This window comes from Neolamprologus multifasciatus, chromosome 4, assembly GCF_963576455.1.
Source record: "Neolamprologus multifasciatus chromosome 4, fNeoMul1.2, whole genome shotgun sequence".
Classification (NCBI taxonomy): Eukaryota; Metazoa; Chordata; class Actinopteri; order Cichliformes; family Cichlidae; genus Neolamprologus; species Neolamprologus multifasciatus.
The window spans coordinates 6,685,943-6,710,103 of NC_140442.1; the positions used below are offsets into that span (position 1 = coordinate 6,685,943).

Here is a 24,161-nt window from a genome sequence, read left to right on the forward strand (position 1 = left end):
ATGTGATTTTGTTTGTGCTGCTTTTAATTCCATTATTTTATGCAGTGTAACGACTTTAAGTGCTTGCTGACTCTAGCTTGTAAATAGCACTTAATATAATTTTTTGGCTTAGCTTTGCAGTGTTGATTCGATACCTGTCTGTCAAGTATTTTAGAAATGTGGTTAATTTATTTCTAGACATCTAATATTTTTACTCAGAGCCAAGTACTATATATTGGGTTAGTGTTATTATACTTATTAATGCTATTATTTTAATGGTTGTCCCGCTTTGCCTGAAACAAAGACCACCTTTTCCAATTGTAACCCTAACCCTAATAGACACCCTCTCACTCCCTAAGGCTTGTCATTCTGGAAGAATCCTGTTAATATCATACCTACACTTTATAATGAAACTTTAACCTTCGGGGAAATGGAGCAGATGCCAAATGTCTTTAATTTAATGAGCATGACTATCATTTAGGGAGTCTTCTATTAACCAAATTGATCATGCAGTGAAAATTGTAAGAAACTGTGTGCCTAATAACTTCAGCTCAGTCTTTTCCTGGCATAAATTGTACCCCATTGCCCATCCTTAAAATTTTGCTGGTGTAGGTGTAAGCCTATCATGTGTTATGTGTTTAATCAATTTCCCTGTGCCTGTGTTTGTTTTGCTGGGTGTGATTATAGCCATGATTAAATGCTGATTGATCACACTGACAAGACACATCAGTGTCTGTCAGAGTGAATCAGCTCTTTGGGCCTCTCCTGCATTCCCTGAGTGCTTCAGTAATATATATAAATACCCCTGTAGTAGGACTATCCTGGGATGACCCTATCACACTCTCAGGCTTAATGTGAAACCTGATAGCAGCCAGACCCAGAGGTCTGTATCAAACAGATACTAATTAGCTACTCATCCATTCCTCTGACCGGAACCTTGTTGGAGCAGCATTGTCAATGTAATGGTGCTGGCTGTTTACAACAACAGCAGTTAGTCATTACATGCAACCTGTGGCCTTAGCACTTCACAGGCTAATTATTGCATGGCTAGATTTGCCTCGCTTTCACCAGTAGAGCAGGAGTAGCTTACTGTCAGTCACCAATGTGTCGGGGGATTATGTGCTTTCTAATCTGTCCTCCCCCTTCTCCTCCTCCTCTGGCCACTCCATCTCACTAACAGCATTTTATCACTTTTGCATTCATTTCTCAACATTTGAAAGCCCAGTGCGTCACATTAGGTTTTAGTGGATGTACTGTATTAATCACTAATGTGGTATTACCGTGGCATTTTACATTCCCTGCAGGCATGATATCTGAGTCTCTTTAAAGGGCATGGAAAGCACCACAGCCACCCACAAGCCTGCCTTTCTAAAACACCCTGGAGAGGCAGGCAACCTGTGCTGTTTAACCAACTTGGAAGAAAAGTTGGAGTGTAGCCACAGACAGACAGCTTAGTGTGTGGATAGTGCTTATGTAGTAGACATTGCAGCTCTCTGCAGTGGTGTATTATAGTAGGTTGATGATGGAGTGTGTGTAAAAGGAGTAATTTTCCCCGAAGGGGTTTTCTACTAAAAATAATTGCCTTGGTAATTAATGTAATGATTAATTTATTTGTGTCAAAACAAAGTTTTTCTTTTTTTCCCTGACTAAAATGATGCAGGAGATGTTGGGTGTGACCGTGAAAGTGAAGTGCTTCGTTTCTACAGCTTTAATCCCGAGGAGCATACTCGTGTGTCCTTTTTTGTCACATAGAATTATTAAGAAGGATGGCGTTCCAGCTTTGTTCTGAGCTAAGTCTACCAAGAAGTACAAAGGAAGTCTTCTTGAGTAAATTGTTAATTTAACAGAGTGAATACATCAGTGAACATTGTGGCCTTTATCACATTAAGACATGGAGTACACTGCCCCAAAGCAGCTTGTTTTTTATATAGTAATGATAAAGGATACTAGATTTAATGAATAATTGTTTATCTTTTTGTATGTGATTTTGGCTTAGTGTGATGAGAGGCATGTTACAACCTAAATTACAGCCTATAACTGTGTTATCAGGCTACCTTAACCATATTACACATAAAAAACACTTTAAATTATGATATGGGCATCCGAAGCATTGCTTTCCATAGTAGTCACAGGGAGCTATGCTGGAACTTTGCTTCAAAAAAATCAAACTGGAGTTTAAATCAGAAATCATCGAACTGAAAAAACTAGAGGCCCAAATTTGGAGTGTATTTTTTAATGGTTTATTATTCCTTGTTTTAGAATATTTTGTTTGGTTTCTGAAAATCACTGAAGCCCACTGAAAGTCTTCTTTTCAAATAAGCTGCTCTCATTGATGACAGACTACTTAATTCTGTTAGTGTGAATCTATTGACACGAGGTATCAGTAGCAGCAATGGTGCAATGGTGGTAGTCTATCTAGTGAGTTAGGTGGAGTGATGCTCATTTGACACATTTGTTTACTTCTGGGAAGCACATCACTAGCTGCTAGCATTTTCTCCAAGGATAACTGTCATAGGCTGGTTTTGCTCGACAGTACTTTTTTTTTTTGCCTCAACTGAAACAAGTTTGTGATTTCCACGTTTATTGGCAAGTGTAGTCTTCCATATTTTGCAAGGTGTTTTCATGGAGCCTGTTGAAGTAGCTCTGTTTTTAAGTACTAAACTGCCTCCGCATGCCTGAGATTGCCTCATTCACCACTCACGTGTGGTGTTGGTATATCATAGATATTGCGATGTGACACATAATTTATACCAGTGGACAGTATATGGCCTGATGTGCCTTGCTAATGGGAAGTGGAGTGTTTATGGAAATGTGTTCATTAAGCCTCTTTGTCCTTAGCATGAACAAAATACTGCCCATACTGTTTGCCCCAAAGCTGAATTCAGTTATAGGATGTTGACATAATATAGCCTTTTGGATAATAGGTTTTGCCTACATTTAATAATTATTTTCATTTGTCAGTAAGCTGGAAATTTTATATTTTTTCTTAAATAACTGATCTACTGTTTGGTCCGTAAAAAACAGAAGCCATGGTCATGCCTTATCCTATCTTACTTTATCAACATTAAGATGAAAAAACAGAATAGAAGTAGAAAACATTTGGCATTTTGCTAAAAAGAGAACAGAAAAACAAATGGCCAGGGAAAGCTGATTATATTTCAGTCAATCAAATAATTGATTCATAAGATAAAAAATAGCAGCTCTAATTGGTTTAAGCTTCCTTAACTAAAACTGTAGGCAGTCCCATTCAGAAAAACTACCTCCATCCTGTCGTCTAGCTCAGGACATCACTAATGGCCAGACTACGTTTTATTCTTGTGACTAAGTTAACCACCCAGCGTTTCTCTGCATGAAACCGAAAATGAGAGGTTTATGGCAGAGGCATGGAGCTGTGGCAGGGCGGTCCATGAAGTCATGGTTGTAGATGTTGGCTGGCGCTCACACTAGCAAAGAAAGAAGAGAAAGCTGAAAGATGGGAGAGTGGTATGGCCCATTACCTAAGCAACCTATCTGGAGACCTACTTCATCTTGGCCACGGGAGGAGGATGGGATGATGTGTGTGATTTAATGTACTGCAGGCTATGTTTATATTTTAATGTGTATGGGTTTGTGTTGTCATATGCCATCAGTCCTAATGTGTGTTTGTGTTTGAGTGTGTAAGAGCTTCTTGATGAATTAGCCATCAGTTGCTTCCAGCAGATATTGACTGTTTGTGAAATCAAAGGTCAAGTGGCTAGTTAATTTGAGTTCCTTTAGACTGTTTGGCAGCCATAGAGTGAAAATTACATGTTTTCTGAATCAGTACTTAACCTCCCAGAAATACTGTCTCGCATGCTTTATTGATCAGCTTGAGAATTCGTATTATTGTTTACATGTATTGCAGAGAGTATAGCCAGCCGGGAGCAGCACCTTGGGACATAAAGGCATAAAGCTGTGTGAAAGCCTGAGATTGCAATCATATTTATATGCTTCTTGAAGTTTCAGTGCAATTTTAGTTTTCAGATGTGTTGAAATCCATGAATTTCAGTGGCCACAACAAATGACTCTAAAATAAGCCTACGTGACTGTTTCAGAAACTAAAGGTTAGAAAATGTTGACTTTTCTGTCTCAGCCTGCTGTGCAGTCACCTTAAATTCTCAGTGTTACACATTTATTTTTAAAATCACTGATGTTTGCATCAGTGAAAGAATAAAATAAACATTGGTCACAAAACATGGTCATATTCATGCGAATGAATTAAATAATTTTTTGTGGTGACCTGTGTTCTTGAGTAAGACTGTTTCCACTTATGTACCTAACCTAACATTAATGCGTCACACTTCACAACTCCTGAAGTGTGATTCGTTAATTAGTCTAGCTAATATAATACTGGCTATGAGTTGTTTGCTGATTTTATTTGTTTTGTCCATCTTTGAAAACGATGTGATCACTAAGGTATTGGGAAATCCCCCATGCTCTTATTTTGAAAGTTCAGTCCCACCTGAACCGTTAGCACCAGCACTTCTGTGGTCATCATAGCACTCCTATGTTGTGAGACTCATTCTGCAGTTTGATAAACTAACGCCACCATCTTAGGCTGCAGTGTGTTGCTACCCCCCAATATTTTCTTAATATCTGTGAGCTAGAGGGTCACTAAAACCAGCACTTGAAGCTGGGTGAGAACTGGTTGAGGTGCGGCGACGCTGTGAGCTTAGGCTGCAGAAAAGAACCAAGAGTATTATCGTAGACTAAAGTTTAAGATGGTGGAGTTCAGGTCTGTTCAAGTGAAAAGAAACTTACTAGCTGTACAGAGACAGCTGACATTAATCCATTATTTATTATCAAAAACTATCAAAAAAGAAAATCTAGGTGAAACCCTCCTGGAGCTACAGCTTTTAGTCATCAATTTTTATTATTATTTTGTATGTATAATGTATTTTTTGTTTGTTTTCCTCTTAGATGTTGAGATAGTCCGTAGACCAGTTCTGACTCCTGAGCTGTATTTTGCCAATAGGTGAAAATCCCTTGATAAAACAGCTTTGCATCCCTAAAACTGTTTTGGAAAGCAATTATTTAATATATTACTTTGAAGTTTAATCTGTACTTAAGTATGATTAGGTTGTTACATCATCTACAGAGTTAGAAGCTCCTGAATATATTTTTGTTGGTTTCTCAGTTGGCACCTGAAATTTCAGTGCTTTTCAGGGGTAGATCAAAGTAAAAAATGTTCATGTTTCAGTGTTTAACTGGTAATGTTTTTTTTACACTTCACATACCGTGTGCAAAAAGTATTGCCAAGCCTTCAAGGGTAATGCACAGAACTGGAATTGAATGCTACAGTCAGGGTATCTGCTGCTACTGGAAAACCTACTTTGGTTTCAGTACTCTGATAAAGGAATGCATTGACTGCAATCAAATATTCATGAATTAGTGCTATTAGATCGAATTGGACATTGAACTGCTATAGCTCACTCTGTTAACATTTCTGGTCCTTAGTTATTTGTTTTGAGGTTGGATGTGATTCATTGTTCAGTTGGTATGTCACTTCAGAGTTCAGAAAGTTTGTTGGTGCAGCAAAGAAAACAAATGTATAAATGCAAATTTTTGTCAAATGTTGTCAAAAGATTTAGTTTCTAACTGTCAAATTTTTACTTAAGGTGCTTAAATGGTGCATACCAATAATACACAGGACTGACTGGCTGTCTCTACATCAGTTTGCAAGGTGGCATTTTGAGTGGTGTGCCTAAAGTGATCTCACTGCGGTAAAGAATTAACTTTACAAAGAGACAATTTACAATCTTGTCAAAATTAGGCTGATCGTTCTATTGTTAGAAAAAGCTATAAACTATTTGGATTTTAAATAGGAGCTACACCGAGGGATTAAAACACTAAACTGAACATGGGACATGTAATTGATCCATCATCCATCACCAGTTCCTCTGCATGGTCTGTACTGTTTAATTTCCTGCTATGGGGATTTGAGCACGTTTGACAGTCAGCTTTTTCGTTGTGTAAATTCTGATAAAGATGACTACATCAACAATGCTTCTGCAGGGGAGCAGAGCACAGACAGCTGGGTACTTTTTATCAACACAGTAGCCAAACACGTGATTTCATGATATCTGAAGTGATTACCTTTCATATGTTAGCCTTCTTTGCCTTTCTGTAATCTTTCACAGTGTCTAAGCTGAGCATTAGATTTCCAGAACTGACCAGTTGATGGTAAAAAAAAATCACAGGTTCTCCTTAAACAGGGTGGCTGACTCTTTCAGAGTCCTTTTTGTCCACCTGTCTCTTTTAATCTCCGTAAGCTACACTGGAGCTCTTTTGATCTCGACCGTCATACACATGTGAGAGCTGGATTTTCAGGGCCCTGTTTCTGCCAGGATACAGAGACTTTGATGGAAAGCAACCATTGGTTAAACTGATACCTTGATTTGTTGAGTCATGATGGCCATTATCATCTTTCTAAGGACTATGTAACAACTACTTGCATATACATCTGCAGTTAACTGTGGTTTAAATATACAAGGTCAGAAAGCATTCTTAATGTATTTTTTTCAGTCAATTCATAACAACTGCATGTTGTGCAGAAAATATATCAATTACTTGCTTGTGCTTTACAGTACAAAGTTTAGAGAGGGAGACGAGGCCTAAGTAAATAAGAGGAATGGTACGAAGTAGGGCTGGGCTATATCATACCGTTCACGGTAATACCGGTGTAATTTCGGGCAACGATAGGAAAATTAAATATCACAATAGAATATGGGTAAAACGCATATGCACAGTGCCTTTGTTTACATACGCACATGGCGGCGACGCAGAATGAGAAGAGCGAAAGCGGATCGTTAAACAAAACAGATGAACCAGAATTGGTTTGTAAAAATGCTGCAACTTCAGTGGTGTGGAACTGGTTTAGCTTTCGTCCGTCAGATACACAACAAAGCACTATTTTTGGTAGAGCATGCTAGCGGGCCGTCGTTATTACTGTGTTGTTTGGAAAATACGGCACACTTAAAATCAATCCTTTGATTTTTCTGAAAATCGACAGTGCCCCTTATAATCCCGTGTGCCTTATGTATGAATTCTGGTTGTGTTTACTGACCTCAAAACGATTTTATGTCGTACACGGCGCTCGAAAATCTGTTAAATGTTTTAGTACGACTTTGCTAAGCTACGAAGCCGCACGGCTTGGTGGATTGTCGGAGCATTACGGCTGTTGTAGGAAGGAGCCTCGCGGAGTGATACGTACTGTGCTTCAACATAATATTACCGTATTGTGTGTGTGTAACCTCTTTTTAAGTTTTGTGGATATTATACATGGTTATGCTGAGGATATGTCGGCCATTTTCCACTGGAAATGCCTTTTGGTTAAACTGTCAGCAAAGAATTTGTACTGTTACATTTTTATATAACTTTAATGCACATAAAAAACAGCTGCTTGTTTAATTGAAAATACATTGATGGGGTTTTTTGCACTAATAAAGTTGTGGAGTTGTAAAGCATTTTGTCTAGTGTCAATTATATCGTCAGTTATATTGTTATCGCAAAATTTCAAATGTATATCGTGACAAATATTTTTGGTCATATCGCCCTGCTCTAGTACGAAGGGTTAAATGTCTTAATAACCCCTTCAACATCTCCTTCTGTCAGGATCTGCCTTGTCTTCAGGTATGGGTGCTATTCTCCTAGAAAGGATCTTACATTGGTGTCAGGACAATGTGTGATATTTCTATCAAAATGACACAGGACAGTGTGCAGACAGCATGACTGGAAATCACAGACGATGGCCCCACAAGGCCAAGGTTGGATTGATTCTCTGTCTGCTTCTGAGTTTGTCTGTCTGTCTGTAGTCTTCCTTTTCACTATATTTTGGAGTATATCTTTAAGTGAAGTATAATTGCAAGCTAAAAACATTTAACATTTGTTATCTAATCTCTGGTCAGTTTACTTCATTACGTTCAATCCTCTGTTTGGATTACTAGTAAATGTTAGCAATAGATCCAAGTTCTTCCAATAAAGCATCTGACATACGTTGCCTATATAAATGCACTAACATTATTTTAACATAAAATGCGATGAACCTAGTCTTACAAGAAGTAATGACATAAAAAAAGAAGAATTGGTTGAGACCAGAGAACAGAGCTAAAAGTATGTTAATGCTGAGCCTACTGCACATTCGTAAAGCAACCCTTTGCATTATTCACAGTTAAGTAATCTCACACTTTTATCTTGTAATACTATTTAGCTGTTTATCTACCTCATGCACTTCCACTTTAGTTAAACCCCAGTTGCGCAGGCTTAGAGACTCGTCTGTGACCCCTTAGCAACCACTGGTCGCTAGGGAATAGTGTGTATTTCCTGACACCAATCACCTGCCAAATGAAAATTTGAATTCCAGCCACTTTGGTGTAGTTGGAGGTCGCAACGACTTTTGGTTGCCAGGTGGTTATTGGCTAGTATCTGTGTGAGTGAGGTTTCAGTTAACTTAAATTTTACAAACTGGCTTTTCTTTGTGTAAAAGGATCATGAAGTGCTCTCCTCCTCTACTGGATCACCCCAGGCTTGTTGGCTCTCTCCCCTTCTGTTCATTCTGTACACAAATGAGTGTCGCAGCAATTTCACGAACAGACACATCCTGAAGTTTGCTGACGACACAGTGATCGTCAGTCTTCTAGTGGGGGACGAGTCAGGCCATGGACAGGTTGTAGATGATTTTGTGAATTGGTGTGATGAGTCCTTCCTTTCACTTAATGTGTCAAAAACTAAAGACATGATTATTGATTTTAGGAAGTCCTCTTATAGCTCATCACCCACTATCATTAAAACTGCCGATATTGGGATAGTTGAGAGTTATAAATATCTAGGTGTGGTACTTGACCATAAACTGTGTTTTGAATCTCATGCTGATGCCACTACTAAAAAAGTTCAACAAAGACTGTTCTTTTTAAGGAAAATGAGGTCTTTTAATGTCTCATCTGAGATGTTGTCCTTGTTTTATATAAGTCTTATCGAATCTGTGATGTCTTTTTGTATCGCTGCCTGGTTTGGTAACCTGACGGTGAAGAATAAGAATCGGTTGGGACTTCTGGTAAAAACTGCTAGCAAAATTTCAGGGCGCTGGCAAGATGGACTTTTGGCCATTTACAATAGAAATGTGCTTAGAAAGGCTCATTCTATTATTCACAGTGAATTTGAGTTGTTGCCTTCCGGCCGCCGTTTTAAAGTTCCTCCGAGGAGGACTAAAAGACTCCAGGTCTCTTTTATCCTTACTGCGTCTTGTCTCCTTAATGGCAAATAATTGTCCTTGAACTTTCTATCATTATTATTGTTATTATTATTTTATTGTTCTGTTTATTTTTATCCTGCTGCTAAACTAATTTCCCCTTGTGGGACAATATAGAAATTGAATTGAATTGAAATCACGGACTTCAAAGACCAGTATTAAGTAAATATAATCATGATGCTAATTTAAAATACATTTCTCCAAGCTGTGTTTAATTCTGGTTTGTGACAGCTGTCAAAAAATAGTTTTTGGAGAATTCTCTCTTCTGTTGACTGTGCCTTACTTGCTGTGTTTTGAACTTGTATGACCCTAAAACTTGATTTCTGCTGTTTTTAAAAATTTAAGTTTTGTTCTGCTGAGACTGAGTAAAGTCTCACTTTCAGCTGCCATCACTGCCTCTCTCCTCCATTTGGCAGAAGCGCTGTGTACAAAATAAAATAAAACCTGCATGAACAACCATTTATTTGCTTGTTAGCATGGTTAAAGTTTGTTTGTGGATGTTGAAAAAGATGAAAGAATACACTATTTTATTCTGTCCTCTGTCTACTCAGTGCTCCTCTGATCTTGAAGTACACTGTTACAAAGAACAGACCCGATTCATAAACCCTAAGTGATTGTTGAGAGTGAGAGTGACATGGATTGGATGTCTTGGCCAACCTCTTTGTTGATGCTACATTGTTGATTTTTGTTTCACTGAAATTCATATTGGATCTGATTTCAATGTCCGTGATAAAAGCTGGTATGCTGCAAATGAAATGTTGGAGGACAGCAAGTGTTTAGGTTTCATGTTGCAGCTGCAAAGATTGTGAATGTCAGCTATATATTGGGTTTTTTTTATATTTGTTTTGTCATGTTTGATTTTTTTTTAAAGGTTAGCTGGTTTGCGGACCATGCCTGTGTTAGTGTAGATAAGTGCATTTAGTAATGTCTGCTCCTGTGTTAAATGAGAGAACCTGAAATGTTCTCACTGATCTTACTGATGTATTAGTTTTTACTTTCTCTGGTGCAATTAGCTTAAAACGACCTTCGAAATGACAAATGGAAGCAAATTAGAGTGGGAATTGTCCAAGATGACTACTTAATAATCAAACAGGAGTACTTGGACGTAAAAGCCTGCCTCTAATACAAACTTGCTGGCATCTGTGGTTAAGGTTAAAAAAAAAAAAAAGAAGACCCATGGCTACTGTTTGAGGAAATGTGGTAAATAGCACACCAGTATAAAGACAGTTATGTGCTGGCGCAACCAGCACATAACATGTCCCCATTTTCTCACTTGGAGGGAAATTGGTATGGGCAGTGATGACACTGAATTTGAAGTACCTGTCTGGGTATTTACTGAACACCATGGTGAAAACCACAAAAGCCTTCAATAAGAGACATCTCAGATGTCTGATATGCTGTCTTGCATAAATCTGAACTTGTGACATTTCACATAATGGAGCATTGTGCTTTTATTGTATTCTGCAGCACTCATAGAATCCTTTGGGAGCTCATTTGAATGAATATTTTACCAGGCATAATCCTTTCTTCCAACTCTGTATCTTAACTAGCCATTCTTTTCCTATGATGAAAGTAAACTTAAAAAAATACATTCCAGTTTTTATTTTGTGTAAATTACGCATATATTAGCATCATTATCGTACAGGAAACAAATGCAAACAAATGCACTGAGTTATTTATCGCACTCTGCTGTTGTCACCTTGTACTTTTTACCTTCTTACCTGTTCAGAATTTGTGTCAGTGCTGCCTTATTTACTTTCTCTCGTCTGCATTCACACTCAGTTCTGCTTTGGCAGTTACCGCCTCACTTTCCCTTCCCATTCATTATTCAAGGAGTGGTTGCTTGGATGTCCACGGATCTGGATCCAAACTTCATCCTGAGATACCTCATGCGGCGACTTGTAGCATTAGTAGCTGTCTCTATCATGTCATGCTGCAACAACACTTCCCATACTGCTGGTAGTGATACCTGCTGGTGTGCCTGACAGGATGAGTGCATCTTTGTGAAGTGAATGTGCCAGCTCATTGTCGGCATCAGCTGATACGGGAAGGTCGGTGGTTGTGGCGTTTGGACTTGTTATGAATATGTACTGACAGCAGGCGAGCAGCAGAGGCAGTGTTTGATCTGGGATCTACATGGACATTTTCTCAGTGTGAGGACGACTGGCAGGCAGGCAGGTGGGAAAGGAGGAGCAGAGCAGGGTGAGCTCAGGTCGGACATGTGTGTTAATGTTACAGCAGGCTAGGAGAAGACTGCTGACACCAAAAGAGGTGCTGTCTCATGCCTGGCTGATTGCATGAAAAGGGCAGGATGAAAGGGTAGAGAGTTGGGCAAAGTTTGTTTGTTTGTTTGACAAACAGGAAAAGAAAAAAGAAGAGACATGATGTTACAACAGGGCCCCTACAGCCGTTTATTTTCATTATCAATTAAACAATTTATTTACTTGCTCTTCTTAGTATTCAACATAAAAGAAAACAATAGTTAACCAGAGTCTAAGATGAATCTGTCCTATATTTAAGAAGCCAGAGGGTGAAAACAGATTGGTTAGCCACACATTTCAATAGATGTTTAATGGTTAGCTCATGAATTAACTAACCCCTTTGCAATCTCAGAAGAAATTGAATGAATGAAGATCTTTTAGGTAATATGGTCTGATTTTGTAACAGCCAAGGCCCCGGTAGGATCAGTAGTAACACTGCTTCAACAGTCCGCTGGCACGAGTGGTGGTGCAGATGGGAGACATGGGTATGTTTTGCAAATGCATTGGAATAAAAATTATATTGGTAATAAGAAATGAAAAACACTCAGCCCAACAGTGTATTTTGAGTAAAGATGGGCTAAAACAACAGCCATGCAATAAAATCTTCCTTTTATGAAGGTTATAATACTCTGTTTTTCTTGGAACTGCAGTAGAATGATGGTCATTGATGCTTTGAACTCCGCTCTACTGTTTTGTGTCACCTTTTTTTTTTTTTTTTTTTTTTTTTACCCCTTCTCTACCAGCGAAGGGAGACTAAATAATGAAATACTGATGCTCTGGTAAGGTAGCAATTGGCTGTTATTTTCTTCTGCAGCCAACACTCTTTGTCCCACCTGCAATTTTCTACCAAATTAGTACTATTACCAGCAGACACTGACACATGGTACAGTAAACAGGCAAGACTTTTCCACACATCTGTGTACACATGGTCAGTGTAGGTTATCACATGTGTGAATCATCTAGTGAACTATACCTCTGCTGTTAATGGTAACATGTCAAAAATAACATATCTGACTTTTGAAATGTGTTATTTGGCTGAATAAGGAGGATTCAACATTGAGATGAGAATGTAAAAGAGCTCATGTTAAATAGCGCTGGCACTGGGAGTCTTTGTTCTGCTTGTCACTAAAGGTAGTTTTTTGTTATTTAGATTCTATGTATGGTGGTGTATAATGCACAATGAATTTCAGGGATCTCAGGGGACTCCTCAGAGGTGTTGTGTCAAGAATATGAAGGAACATTACTGTATACACTCACTGTATACACCTTACTGATACTTGTTCTCTCTGCATTTAAAACTGTCGTCATTTTTCACGTTATAGATTTAAGAAGTTGCTGGAAACATTCCTTTTGGTCCATGTTGATATGATAGCATGACACAGTGGCTGGTTGCACGTCCAGTTGCATCATTTAGGCAAAACTCCAGCTCCACCATTTACCAAAAGTGCTCTGTTGGATAGAGATCTGGTGTCTGTGGAGGCCATTTAACACAGTGAACTATCATTGGATGGACATGTTCAGTCCCAATACTCACTACTCCACCACCAACAGCTTGAACTGTTTACACAAGGCAGGATAGATGTATGCATTCATGAAGCTGGCATCCAAATGGAGAGTCTCAGTTTCTAGTTTGTAGCTGCCAGGAGTGACACTTATTGTAGTCTGCTGCTGTATCCCATATGTTTCAGTGTTCAACATTGTTGTGCATTTAGATATTCTCTTCTGCATTGGTTGTCATGAGCGGTTGTTTGAGTTACCTTTCTATCAGCTTGAGGCTTGAGCAGTCTGGCAATTCGCCACTGTCCTCTGAAATCAAGAAGGCATTTTCTCCGCTGCCCACTGAATATTTTCTCTTTTTCACAACATTCTCTGCAAACCCTAGAGATGGCTGTGTGAGAAAAACCCAGTAGATCAGCAATTTCTGAAATACTTAGGTTGTTTATGCAAAATGAGTTGGTCTATGTTCGAACTCACTCAAATCGCCTTTTTCCTCATTCTTTTGCTCATTTGAACTTCAGCACCACGTATTCATGCCTAAATTCATTGTTTGAATTAATGAGCAGTTGAACAGGTGTACCTAATGTCTCTGTAGGTTTTCAGTCATCCAGGTCATGGTAGCCTAAGGCAGGGGCAGGGATAGCTCAGTAGGTAAAGTGGTTGCCCCATGATCGGAAGGTTGGGGTTTTGAAACCACTGAACGGCTACCCTGAGCTATGTACTGTCCCTACACACTGCTCCCCGGGCCCTGCACTGGTGGCTGCCCACTGCTTCACGGGGTGAATGGGTTAAATGCAGAGCAGTAATTTCCCTACGGGGACTAACACACACACACATTAGCCAGCGGCCCCCAACCTTTTTTGCACCGCGGACTGCTTTATGTCCGACAGTATTTTCACGGATCGGCCTTAAGGTGTCGCGGATAAATACAACAAAATAAAACCAGTTCCAGTACCAAAAAAGAAGATTTATTCATAACACACGGGAAAAGACCCAGGGAAACAGAGTTAACGATAAAGTTAACAATTTCTTTTTTTAATAAAAAAAAAATAAAAACTCAGAAAACCAGAAATTTCACACCCGAGCCTCAACTTTTGTGGCCTGGTACCAAACGACCGTGGTCCGGGGGTTGGGGACCGCTGGTCTTAAGAGCTTGGAAAGAAAACAATTGGTCTTTAGGTTTCTTGAAGATGTTTAACCTCTTATTCGAGAAGCTTTTTTAGTTCTTAAACCAAAACCTTCATTAGGTGTACCTAATGAAGTGACTGTCAGTGTATAGCCATATCTGTTCTCATTCTAAGTATTTGTTTATTGAAGATAATTTCAGGACTTGGGCAGTCAAACATAAAACCGATATTTTTCAGCTCTGCTATGGAAAAACACCTATAACAATTTCCTTCCCCCTTTCATATCATCTGCCAATATTATGAACTTGTTCTGTGAGACAATTTGTCATTGTCAGGGTCATCTGGCAATGTTGAGCTCACACTCTGGGCCAGTTATTTTGCTCTTTACTTTGCAATTGTCAGGACAGGTGATTAAATCACTGTTGCCACAATGACCTCCCAGAGTTGGAAAACCCTCTCTCAGTTAATCGATTGCAGAATAGTTGAGGACACCAAGGTTATTTCTTTGTGAGATTTTGTTTTTGTTCTGCAAGCAGCAGTTGTAGTCACCTACTACAATTTAGCTTTCTGCAGCAAAAAACGTTTATTTTACATTTATGAATTAATTGATTGTAGTTTCTAATCGCCAAAATATTTTATATGTATTGATATATAATTAAGAAAAACATTAACTCTCACATTTCAGAAAGTGGTCCTGAACATTTGATATTTTTGCTTTATATATTATTACATTAAATTGTATTGCCTGTAATTGATTAATAATGACATTGTTTCAGTGTTGGTGCTTGGACAAATTCCTTAATTTATTTTAATACAAATACTGTGTACAATGTCATTGTAAGACAAAGTTTTTTAAATAAATGTTAAAGAGTTGGTTACATAATTATCATATTAAAAAAATAATCTTTAAATTGGACCAAACTTGTAATGCAAGCTTGGTAACATTTTGGTTTACCATAAATAAATTGAGGTTTGATATTCGTTATTACTCTGAACTCTGGTTTCTTGTCTGAGTAAATTATGATAAATTAACTGCTAAATGCTTCTGTTGAAATCTGTCTTTGTATTGTGAGATACGTGAGCTTTCCTTTGTTTATCTGATGGGTGATGGTTAGGCATGTGACTTATATTTGACCCAGATCATTTGGGACAGAATATTTATTTTGAATTCAGTAATTTTAGTTTAGTTTAAAAATGACTTAATACTTGAATTCTTGCAGCAGAAATCCCAGTGTCTGAGTAGTATCCTGGCAGATTTTAGAGTGTGAATTACCAGACAGCTACCCTGAGGTACCCCTGAGCAAGGTACAGTCCCTACACATTGCTCCCCGGGCAGCCAATGGCTGCCCACTGCTTCACTGATTGAATGGGTTAAATGCAGAGAGGAATTTCCGCACGAGGATCAATTAAGTATACATTATTATTATTATTATTATTATTAAATTGTGTGAATGATTTTTTGAAAATGTCTTTATGACCAAGGCTATCCAGGTCAGAATCTTTCATTGGGTGATATAGCCTATACAGGGCAAAAAAACACCCAAGACACTACTGAGCTGTCTTGTCATTGATACTTTTAGATTGCAGGCACAATTCGGTATTATTTTCTCTTTCTGCCAATATTTTCCATCTTTAGTCTGTTTTTAAATATGAATCGTCATGGAGACATGTTTCAGATGATTTGAAGTAATTAGTGTTCTGTAAGAGGGGAAAAAACATCTTTTATCTCAGCAGGTGACAAGAGACTAGTCAGAAATGAGCACATCTAATGCAATGCAATATTTTCTTCCTTTTGGGATGAATGGCCTTGGTAAGATGATGGTATTTTTCCTAGCTCTGTCTGAAATCATAATATTTTGAAATACTACACAGGATAAACACATTTATGTAGAGAGGTCTGAACAAAAATGAATAATTTTAACCATATTGCCTATTTTACAATATTTCTACAGTGACGTGGCAGTTTAAATAGGAACCTATTTGGTTATTTGTAGAACTACAACTGATCAGTAATAAGATAAATCCTTTTATTAAAACAAAGCATAGCTATAACTGTTTTTCATTTTTGATTGCTACCTTTGTGGCTTGTTCATTTTATATATAAAGCGACAAAGGCTCTCGAAATTCGAAGACTCCTCCAAATGCGGCCGACAAATGCGTCCTTCATTTCCCCAGATTTGAAGGATGGGTCGGGTGTATCCTTCATTGCCCAACCTATTGCAGAATTCATAGCGCCGCCCAGCCAATTCCAGTTTCCAACAATGGCGGCAGCTACTTAGTTTTAATATTACTCTTTCTGTTTAAACTTTTACGATATTTTCAGGCGAGAATGTAGGTGTGTAAACTTCAAATATCTGCTCAGTTTATCAAGATATCACATATTTGCAAAAGTGCTCCAAAGTTTTCGGAGACGTCTGTTACCCAACAGCTTGATAGCTAGCCGAGGCTTCAAGCCTCACTAGAGCCGGCGAGAACACCAAACCCCCGGCACATCGTTTTCAGATCCCTGGGGTCTTTTGATACTCAGGTTGAACATTATATATAATCAGTTAGATAACTTAAAAAATGTTATTGTTTGGCTTTTTTCTGTGTTTTATTTGTTGCTGAGTAAATTGGTTTAGCTGAAATTAAAGTTATAGTTTTCACACAGCTGAATAAACGTCAAACAGAAAACTGATTAAACACAAGAGTGAGATGGTTGAGAATTTACTCCAATGTCCTGTTTGTTTTTAGATAGCAAGGAAAAGATGGCTGAGTTTATTAAACTTCACCGAGATAATCTACAAAATTACATTAAAAGTTTAATAAACTATCATCTTAAGTTTTAGTTAGCACATACCTTAAACACATTAAGCTGTAAGCTAAAGATAGTTATATAAGAGCAGATGCATGCTGGTGCAATAAGTTTATAAGTTTTATGTCCAGTGGATGCATGATCTGATCATTTGTGGCAGTCCTACTGTGAACGCAGTGCCGGAACAATTGTTGTGTCCTGTAACAACTTCATTAAGTCACTGAGCTTTACAAAATTTGGATTCTCAATCATACTGGTATTTTTATGATACAGAGCAGAACCTAATTTCTATGGACAACTGAAAGTAGGGGAAAATACCAATACAAGATATGTGTAATGTGTCTTATTTTACAGGACAAAAAGTTACTTTTTACAACGAGTAGTGGCTTTGCAGTTCCATCCCGGATAAGACCCCATTTGTCATAGCCTGATTCATTGACTGTAAGAAAGCGTGTAAGACCATTTAAGGAAGTAACTTGAGAATTAAAATTGACAAATTGAGGATTTATTGACAAGAACATAAATAAATCAAGAGCACATGTTTTTCAGCAGGTCAGTTGTGCAATGTAGGCATGTGCATGTGGAAGAGTGTATGGAAAACAAAAGAAATGTGAGAAATCATGCTGTACTTATGCTGGTAAATTTAGGGAGTTGGTGTCAAAGATGGAAAGAGTGGCTGTAGGAAGTCTAACTTAGTGGACCCAGGTATAGCCCACACAGCTAATTTTCTTCCCATTAGCTGTTGCAGAACAAAGCACAGCACAAAACCAAAGACAAATAAAAGACCAGAGACAACTAGTGCTTTATAGCGTCACAAGTGTTTCATCTTCTCATTCACATTTCCAGGGACAGTTTATTACCCAATGAAACAAGTATTTGTGTGTCTTTTCTCAGCTGATTTTTCAGGTTTTTTTCAGTTGTAATTTTTCAGTTGCACTTGAAAATGACTTTTATGTATTCTTTTTTACTTTCTACAGTACAAGATCTATTACATACTATAATGTATCTCAAATTAAAACTGTTAATGGGACTTACCTTAAGTATGTTAGAATAATGCCTTAACAGTACAATATGTTATACTTAGGCTGCACATAATTATAAAACTTACGTGATAGCCATAAAACCTAAGAGCGAGGTATGTATTTCAGCAAGTGACTCAGTAACATTAACATTCGGATGGGTCAGGATCTGATGGTAAATTATTAGATTAGCAGATTTACATGATGGGATATTTTTTATTAATGCATTCCACTAGATCAATTTGCACTCTACAGAATTTATGCAGAAATCACACAAATTTATCCACACATTCACAAGCAATTTCAAAAAGCAGAGTTTGCTGGTATATCAAAAACATTGATTTTCCGTCAGCTATTAAGCTCTCATTGAGCTTAATTTGCTCACTGTTTTTGGAGGGAGTTACATACATAAAACCTGGTTTAAAGTGAATTATTATGAAACTGAATCACTTGCTCTGGTAGACTGCACTAGTTATAAGTGCTTCAGTTAGTGGATCACTTGCAGAACTTTGAACTCTCATGTAGACATAGTCAGTCTTAGTAAATCTGGCCCGTAGTGCCACAGTGCTGATGTGAGTTTTCTGCATTCCACTGAACATTTAGGGAGATTTTCAGTTTCTTGCTGTTTTCACTTGCCAAGGGTCTGTGGTAGCTCTAAATGAATTATTAATAATTTCTTGAATGAATTTAAAATAATTTTTTTTCTTATTAGATGTCAGATATTCACTTGCAATACCTAGCAGTAAAATAAAACCAAATTATCTTGTAGACCTTCTAGTACTCAGATATGTGATATTAAATCTGAGTTCTTGCTGTGCTTATGATGACTTGCTTGCAGCTTTTTGTCCTTTTATTTTTTAAAATGGAGAAAATAAAACGGGTGACCTGAGGTGCATATAAAATATCAGCAGCTACACCAACTTTGGTCAGTATCTGTGGTAATGCTTGATGTCGCTATGCATATCAATTAGACCTCAAGGCTACATTTACATGAGGTTTCTAATGTCGTTTCTAAACAGGAATATTTCTGCTCACAGTTAAAGCTGATTAAACTGCATAAGGAAGTTTCATAGGACATTTCCTCATGACTCCAAAATGTACAGAAGGTAATTAAGCTATATGAATGATGAATCAATTTATGTCAAGCTTAGACTATAAGATTTTTAAAATCTTAGCCAATTTTGAAATTGTGTTTGTTCAAAGAAAAGGAACTAGAATATTTTTTTGTGTGAAATCTCAAACATGAACATACTTAAATGATTTCCAGGTAATGGTGCATTACACACTGGGATTATTATTAAGATCATTGTGCTATCTCACACGTCCTCATGGGGACACAGACAAAGAAAAATGAAGGCTTTGGAACTACAGCTTGCTGTAACTTTGCAGTGAGGAAGAAAACAACAGCATGAGGCTGAATGAGTCTGTATGAAATAGTGGGAGAAGAAGCAGTAAACAACAGGGAAGTGAGATTTTAACTCTCAGCAATATCTGCCAACACTAGTATGCTAGCTAATGTTAGCCTCAAGGGCAATAATGTTTACACTGTTTGGCAACACAGCTGGCTACTATGAGACTGATGTTATTTAGGTCGTATTGTTGTCACACATCAGAAGGATTTCCTCCATCTCAGATCTGCAAATCAAAATTACAATGGATCTTTGTTTTCTTTGTTTTGCAGTCACCATTTTATTCATTCATTTTCCTGTTTGACAGCCTTAGTCAGCTTAGCACAGCAGCAAATGAACTAGTTCGCCATATGCTGCAGTTGGGACCCTCCTTCTTCTAGTGGCACTCTCAGAGCGTAGAAAGAGGACAGCTGTTGGCAGCTGCATTACTGAGACAATGGAGTTGGAGCTGAATCACATTGTGATGTTTTGAGGTGGATTAGGAGGTATGATTGGTGCAGAGGTATCAGCGTTGCCTTAACCTCCTAGGACCTGGCGTCCACATATGTGGACATCACATTTTGGGTTATTTAGACCAAAATACTCTAATTTTGCTCTACAGGGGCCTGATATCCACTTACGAGGACATTATACTGCTACTGTTCTATTGAAATTTTAAACGAATATCCTCATATGTGGCTCTTATTTTTCTTAGAAACAAAAATTAGGTAAAAAAAAATCTGCTAATTCTTTGTTTTTACATTTTTCAGGCCCCAATCAGCCCAAATATCAAAGAGAAATAAAGAAATGCATGCCATGGAAGAGTTTGGGTCTTAGGAGGTTAAAGAAACAGTACAGTTAACCCTTTTCAAAAACACTCTGATGTTCTCATTGTGTGTGATTGACTGAGAATAAAAAATCCGAAGGAGTTTTGGAGATTACTATAACTTGTACTTTTGAGAGATTAAGTCATTCAGAGCAAAACAGAGTAATATGTAAAACCAAACAAACATTGTGCATTATTTCATGATGACCGATGTCCAGAGCAACAGTAACATTACGTTTCCTTCTTTGACAAGCCTGTCTGATGTTTATTGTCCAAGCAATTTCGAGGTAATTCAATACAGCCTGTAGACAGACTTAATAATACTATAGGGTACATAATCAAGCCATGGAAATTTCAGGTGGTTTCAGACTGAAATGCTAACTGCTAGAAAAATCTGGTTATTTCCAGTCACCAAACATATTCTCACTAGGACATGTTTTTAAAGCAAAAATCTCAGAAATGCTGACATAAAGATGACATAAAGCCAAAGAGATACAATCTCATTTACTTGTTTTCAAAATGGTTAGTTGTCAGAAGCTTTTATTATTCTTTTTGAAATTATCCTTGTTTGTGGCAACTGTTAAATAAATGCTACCAATAAAAATATCAGCTTTACAGACGTATACAAACCTGCCACATTAATATGATCAAATGAAAGTAAACAGAAGATAAAATATGACAAATCCGTTTCTATTCCATCAGCAGCCTGAAAAGATGACATTTCTGTCTCTCTTATGACTTTCAGAGCCAAATCCTCAAGAATAATGACCACAGGACTATACAAATACTGTCCACGCTAAAAGATAAATACAAGAGGTTCACAGTCTTACAGACTCCTCACACAGGATGGCAAGTTGGTTACCAGCTTCTGTACCGACACCCACAAAGTGGGTGTCATCCAAATAGGTCAGGTGTTTGATCCAAAGAGTTGTAAAGTTGGAAGTGCTATTTTAGACATCTCTGGTTCATGAAGTATAAATCCTACTCATTTTTCACATGTAAAGACATTACTCATGCTTACATCAGCATGATCTTCTTCTGGTTAAGTCACTGGTAGAAGTCAGACTAACTTATTACTGTATTTTTAAGACAGTAATATGTTATTAAAGAAACAGACAAAAATGATTTTATATAGATAATTTCCTTCACTTTTGTTTCAGCTCAGCTCCATGGGAATCTTTACTTACTTGTATTCACAGTCTGTGGCCAATAAGAGCGTTTTATTCTTTGTTATGATGATACTACAGTGCAACATCAAGAGGTTCTGATCTTTACATACTACATCAAATTGGAGTGAAAAGAGTGATAATTGGAATAAAAAAATCATAGAAATTCACCAGTGAGGCAATGAAGGCAGGATTTGATAAAAAAAAAAAAAAGTTTTTTAGATCTTATTATTTCAGATTTAATTTTGAAGTAATTTTTCTGTATAACCACCTCTTATACTCTCATACTTTCCTTTGTCACACAGGAAGGAAAAAGGCAAAGTTTTTTTCTTTGTCTTTCATTGGATGCTTTGATCAGTATAAAATTAGATTTTTATTCAGTTGAACAAAATGACAATATGAATATATTACAAATGTGTTTGGAATATGATGGATGGTGATGGTAATTTAATTACAGGGTGAAATGCAGTCAACATTTTATTTTGTATTTCAGGTAAATATTAAAATTTGTTGACTGTGGCAGTTTTAAGCTGTGTTATTTTCTTTGTTTCTCTCTTAGCTGTTGTATTGATTCTTCTTTGCACCCTGTTGGCATTTTTACTCAATTAAAAGTGTGAGAGAACCTGCAGTTTACAGTCCTTCTTGTTGATCTGGTGTAAAATGCTGCCCATTTAAATCGTCTCGATGTTAACTTTGTGTTTGTGCCCTGAATGAATACTAGGTCTTCAGCATTTGTGGTGATAAATGCTTGAGACACTGGTTCAGCCCACTTGCTGTCATAGTACAAGGTCACTTGTGAGGGATTTTTCTCATCATGGACTCAGACACAGTCTGGCATCTTTTTCATTCTGTGATCTCACTCTGGGCCAGAGCTCTAGAATTATATGTTGTTGGTTTTTTTGATGGTGTAAATGTGAGTGTAATTGTTATCTGTCTCTTTGAGTTGGCCCTGCAATGGTCTGGCGACCCATCTGGGGTCCACCCTGCCTCTCACCCTGTGGCAGCTGGGACAGGCTGAGTCCCCCAAAATGCTCAATTGGATAACAAGAATATGATTAATATATATTCAATTATATGAAATTATTTTAGTTGTTTTTAATCTCATTGTACAAGTATATAAAAGCCACTTTATTCCATTCTGTTTTAAAAAGAAAAATCATGATGTACAGGAGACAGCAGCTGGTGGTTTCCTGACTGAGCCGGTGAAGGAGTAGCAGTGCTTCGAACCACAACAGAGTATCTATTGTTGTGGCACAACAGGAGAATGCTGCTGTGTGCGTATCGTAGGCAGTATGACCTGTCAGTTGCAGCAACTCTAAACTTTTTATCAAGTTGACACAGTTTAGGAATAAAACTCTGAAATCGCAGGAACTGAAAGTAAACAATAGTACCAGTGCTGTGGTTTTCTTCATAAATATTCCATGTTATGCAGGGATTTGTAGCTTACCGTGTGACTTTGTGACAAACTGATTCACACGGTGCTGAAACACTCAGTGTTTTCAAGTGTGTACTTTCAGTTCTGCAGTGTTTTTTTTTCTGTGTGTGCGTGTGTGTGTTTAGCATGTGTGCATCTCGCCTGTGATTTGATAAACTGACTTGTTTACTGCCATCTTTGAGCACCGCAACATGACCTTAGATGTTTTTGCTGTGACACGTCTGCAGAGCGTAAAAGGAATTGACACATTTCGTTATATGATGCGTGTTCTTCAATATTTGGATTCAGCTTTGTTTTAAAATTGTAAAATAAGGCAGGCAGATAAAGTACTACGGGGCACAATTCCTTTGACTGGAAGTTTTTTTTGTTCACACAGTATAAATGTAAAACAGCAACACATTATTCCAGACAAATGTAAGACTGAAAAATGATGAATAGAAAAAAAGAGTAAAAATAGTGAAAACTTCAAAAAGAAAAAAATATTTTAAAACAAATCATGAAAGCTCCTCTTTGTGCTATGTTATATAATACTTTAATTGGCTCTGAGTGCTAATCAAAGGATTTACTTTCAAGTTCCTTTTTCTATCATATTTTTTTTCATTGGCCTTGAAGTCTACATTAAAGACTGAAACATAGTTTCCCTTTTTATTGCTGCACTTACTCCTTGAATCCGATGACCATGTCTGCTGTGATGTTTTTACCCTGCACCTGTCAAAAACGGCCAATACTGTGCAGTTGTTTAATGTACTGTTGTAGTATTGCATTGGGATTTAGGTTTTGCTTTATGTTAGCTATTGTCAGCTATTTTTTGGCTTCACAGTACTTGTGATGGAAACACTAAACTTCCTTTTTAGTGGAATTTGTTTCCCCTGTTAAAGCCCATACAGAGTTAATACAATTTTTTTTTCCTGTGGGAGAATGATTGCAAGTATTTATTATGACTAAGGGGGACCACTCTTGATCACAAGCCAATTGCACCAGGTTGCCTTAAGGGAAGCAGCCTGACTAACTTGGACTGACTGGCAAATACCTACATACCTATATAAAAACAATGTTGCTGAGCTCTTATGTCATTTTGCTGTTAAATCACTGTACTGTAACAACTATGTCACCATTCCTGTTTGACTTACTGTGTCACATCTATGAGGTTCTGGATGGTTTACAGGTCTCCAACCTTTTTTGCGCCACGGACCGGTACCGGTCCGAGGCCCGGGGGTTGGGGACCACTGGTTTACCTCACTGGTTGAGCAGACAAGTCAGTCATACAGCTGAAATGCAGTAGCCCCGATTTGGGAACTTCCCACGAGGCCAAAGGAGCTTGCAAAGAAAAGCGTCTGGACTTCTTTAAGTTACTTGAAGACGTTTCACCTCTCATCCGAGAGGCTTCTTCAGTTCTAAGGAAGG

General features: G+C 37.7%; 1 protein-coding gene and 1 long non-coding RNA gene across 4 annotated transcripts in view; both read left to right on the forward strand.

The window, feature by feature from the left end:
* Nucleotides 1-24,161, forward strand: part of asic2 (acid-sensing (proton-gated) ion channel 2) — a 422,593-nt gene that overhangs the window by 7,978 nt on the left and 390,454 nt on the right. The window lies entirely within an intron of this gene.
* The window catches only part of LOC146519660 (uncharacterized), a 42,122-nt gene that overhangs the window by 379 nt on the left and 17,582 nt on the right, over nucleotides 1-24,161 (forward strand). The window contains exon 2 of the long non-coding RNA XR_014873747.1: nucleotides 1-24,064. This is a non-coding gene — a long non-coding RNA (uncharacterized LOC146519660). The remainder of the gene's footprint in view (nucleotides 24,065-24,161) is intronic.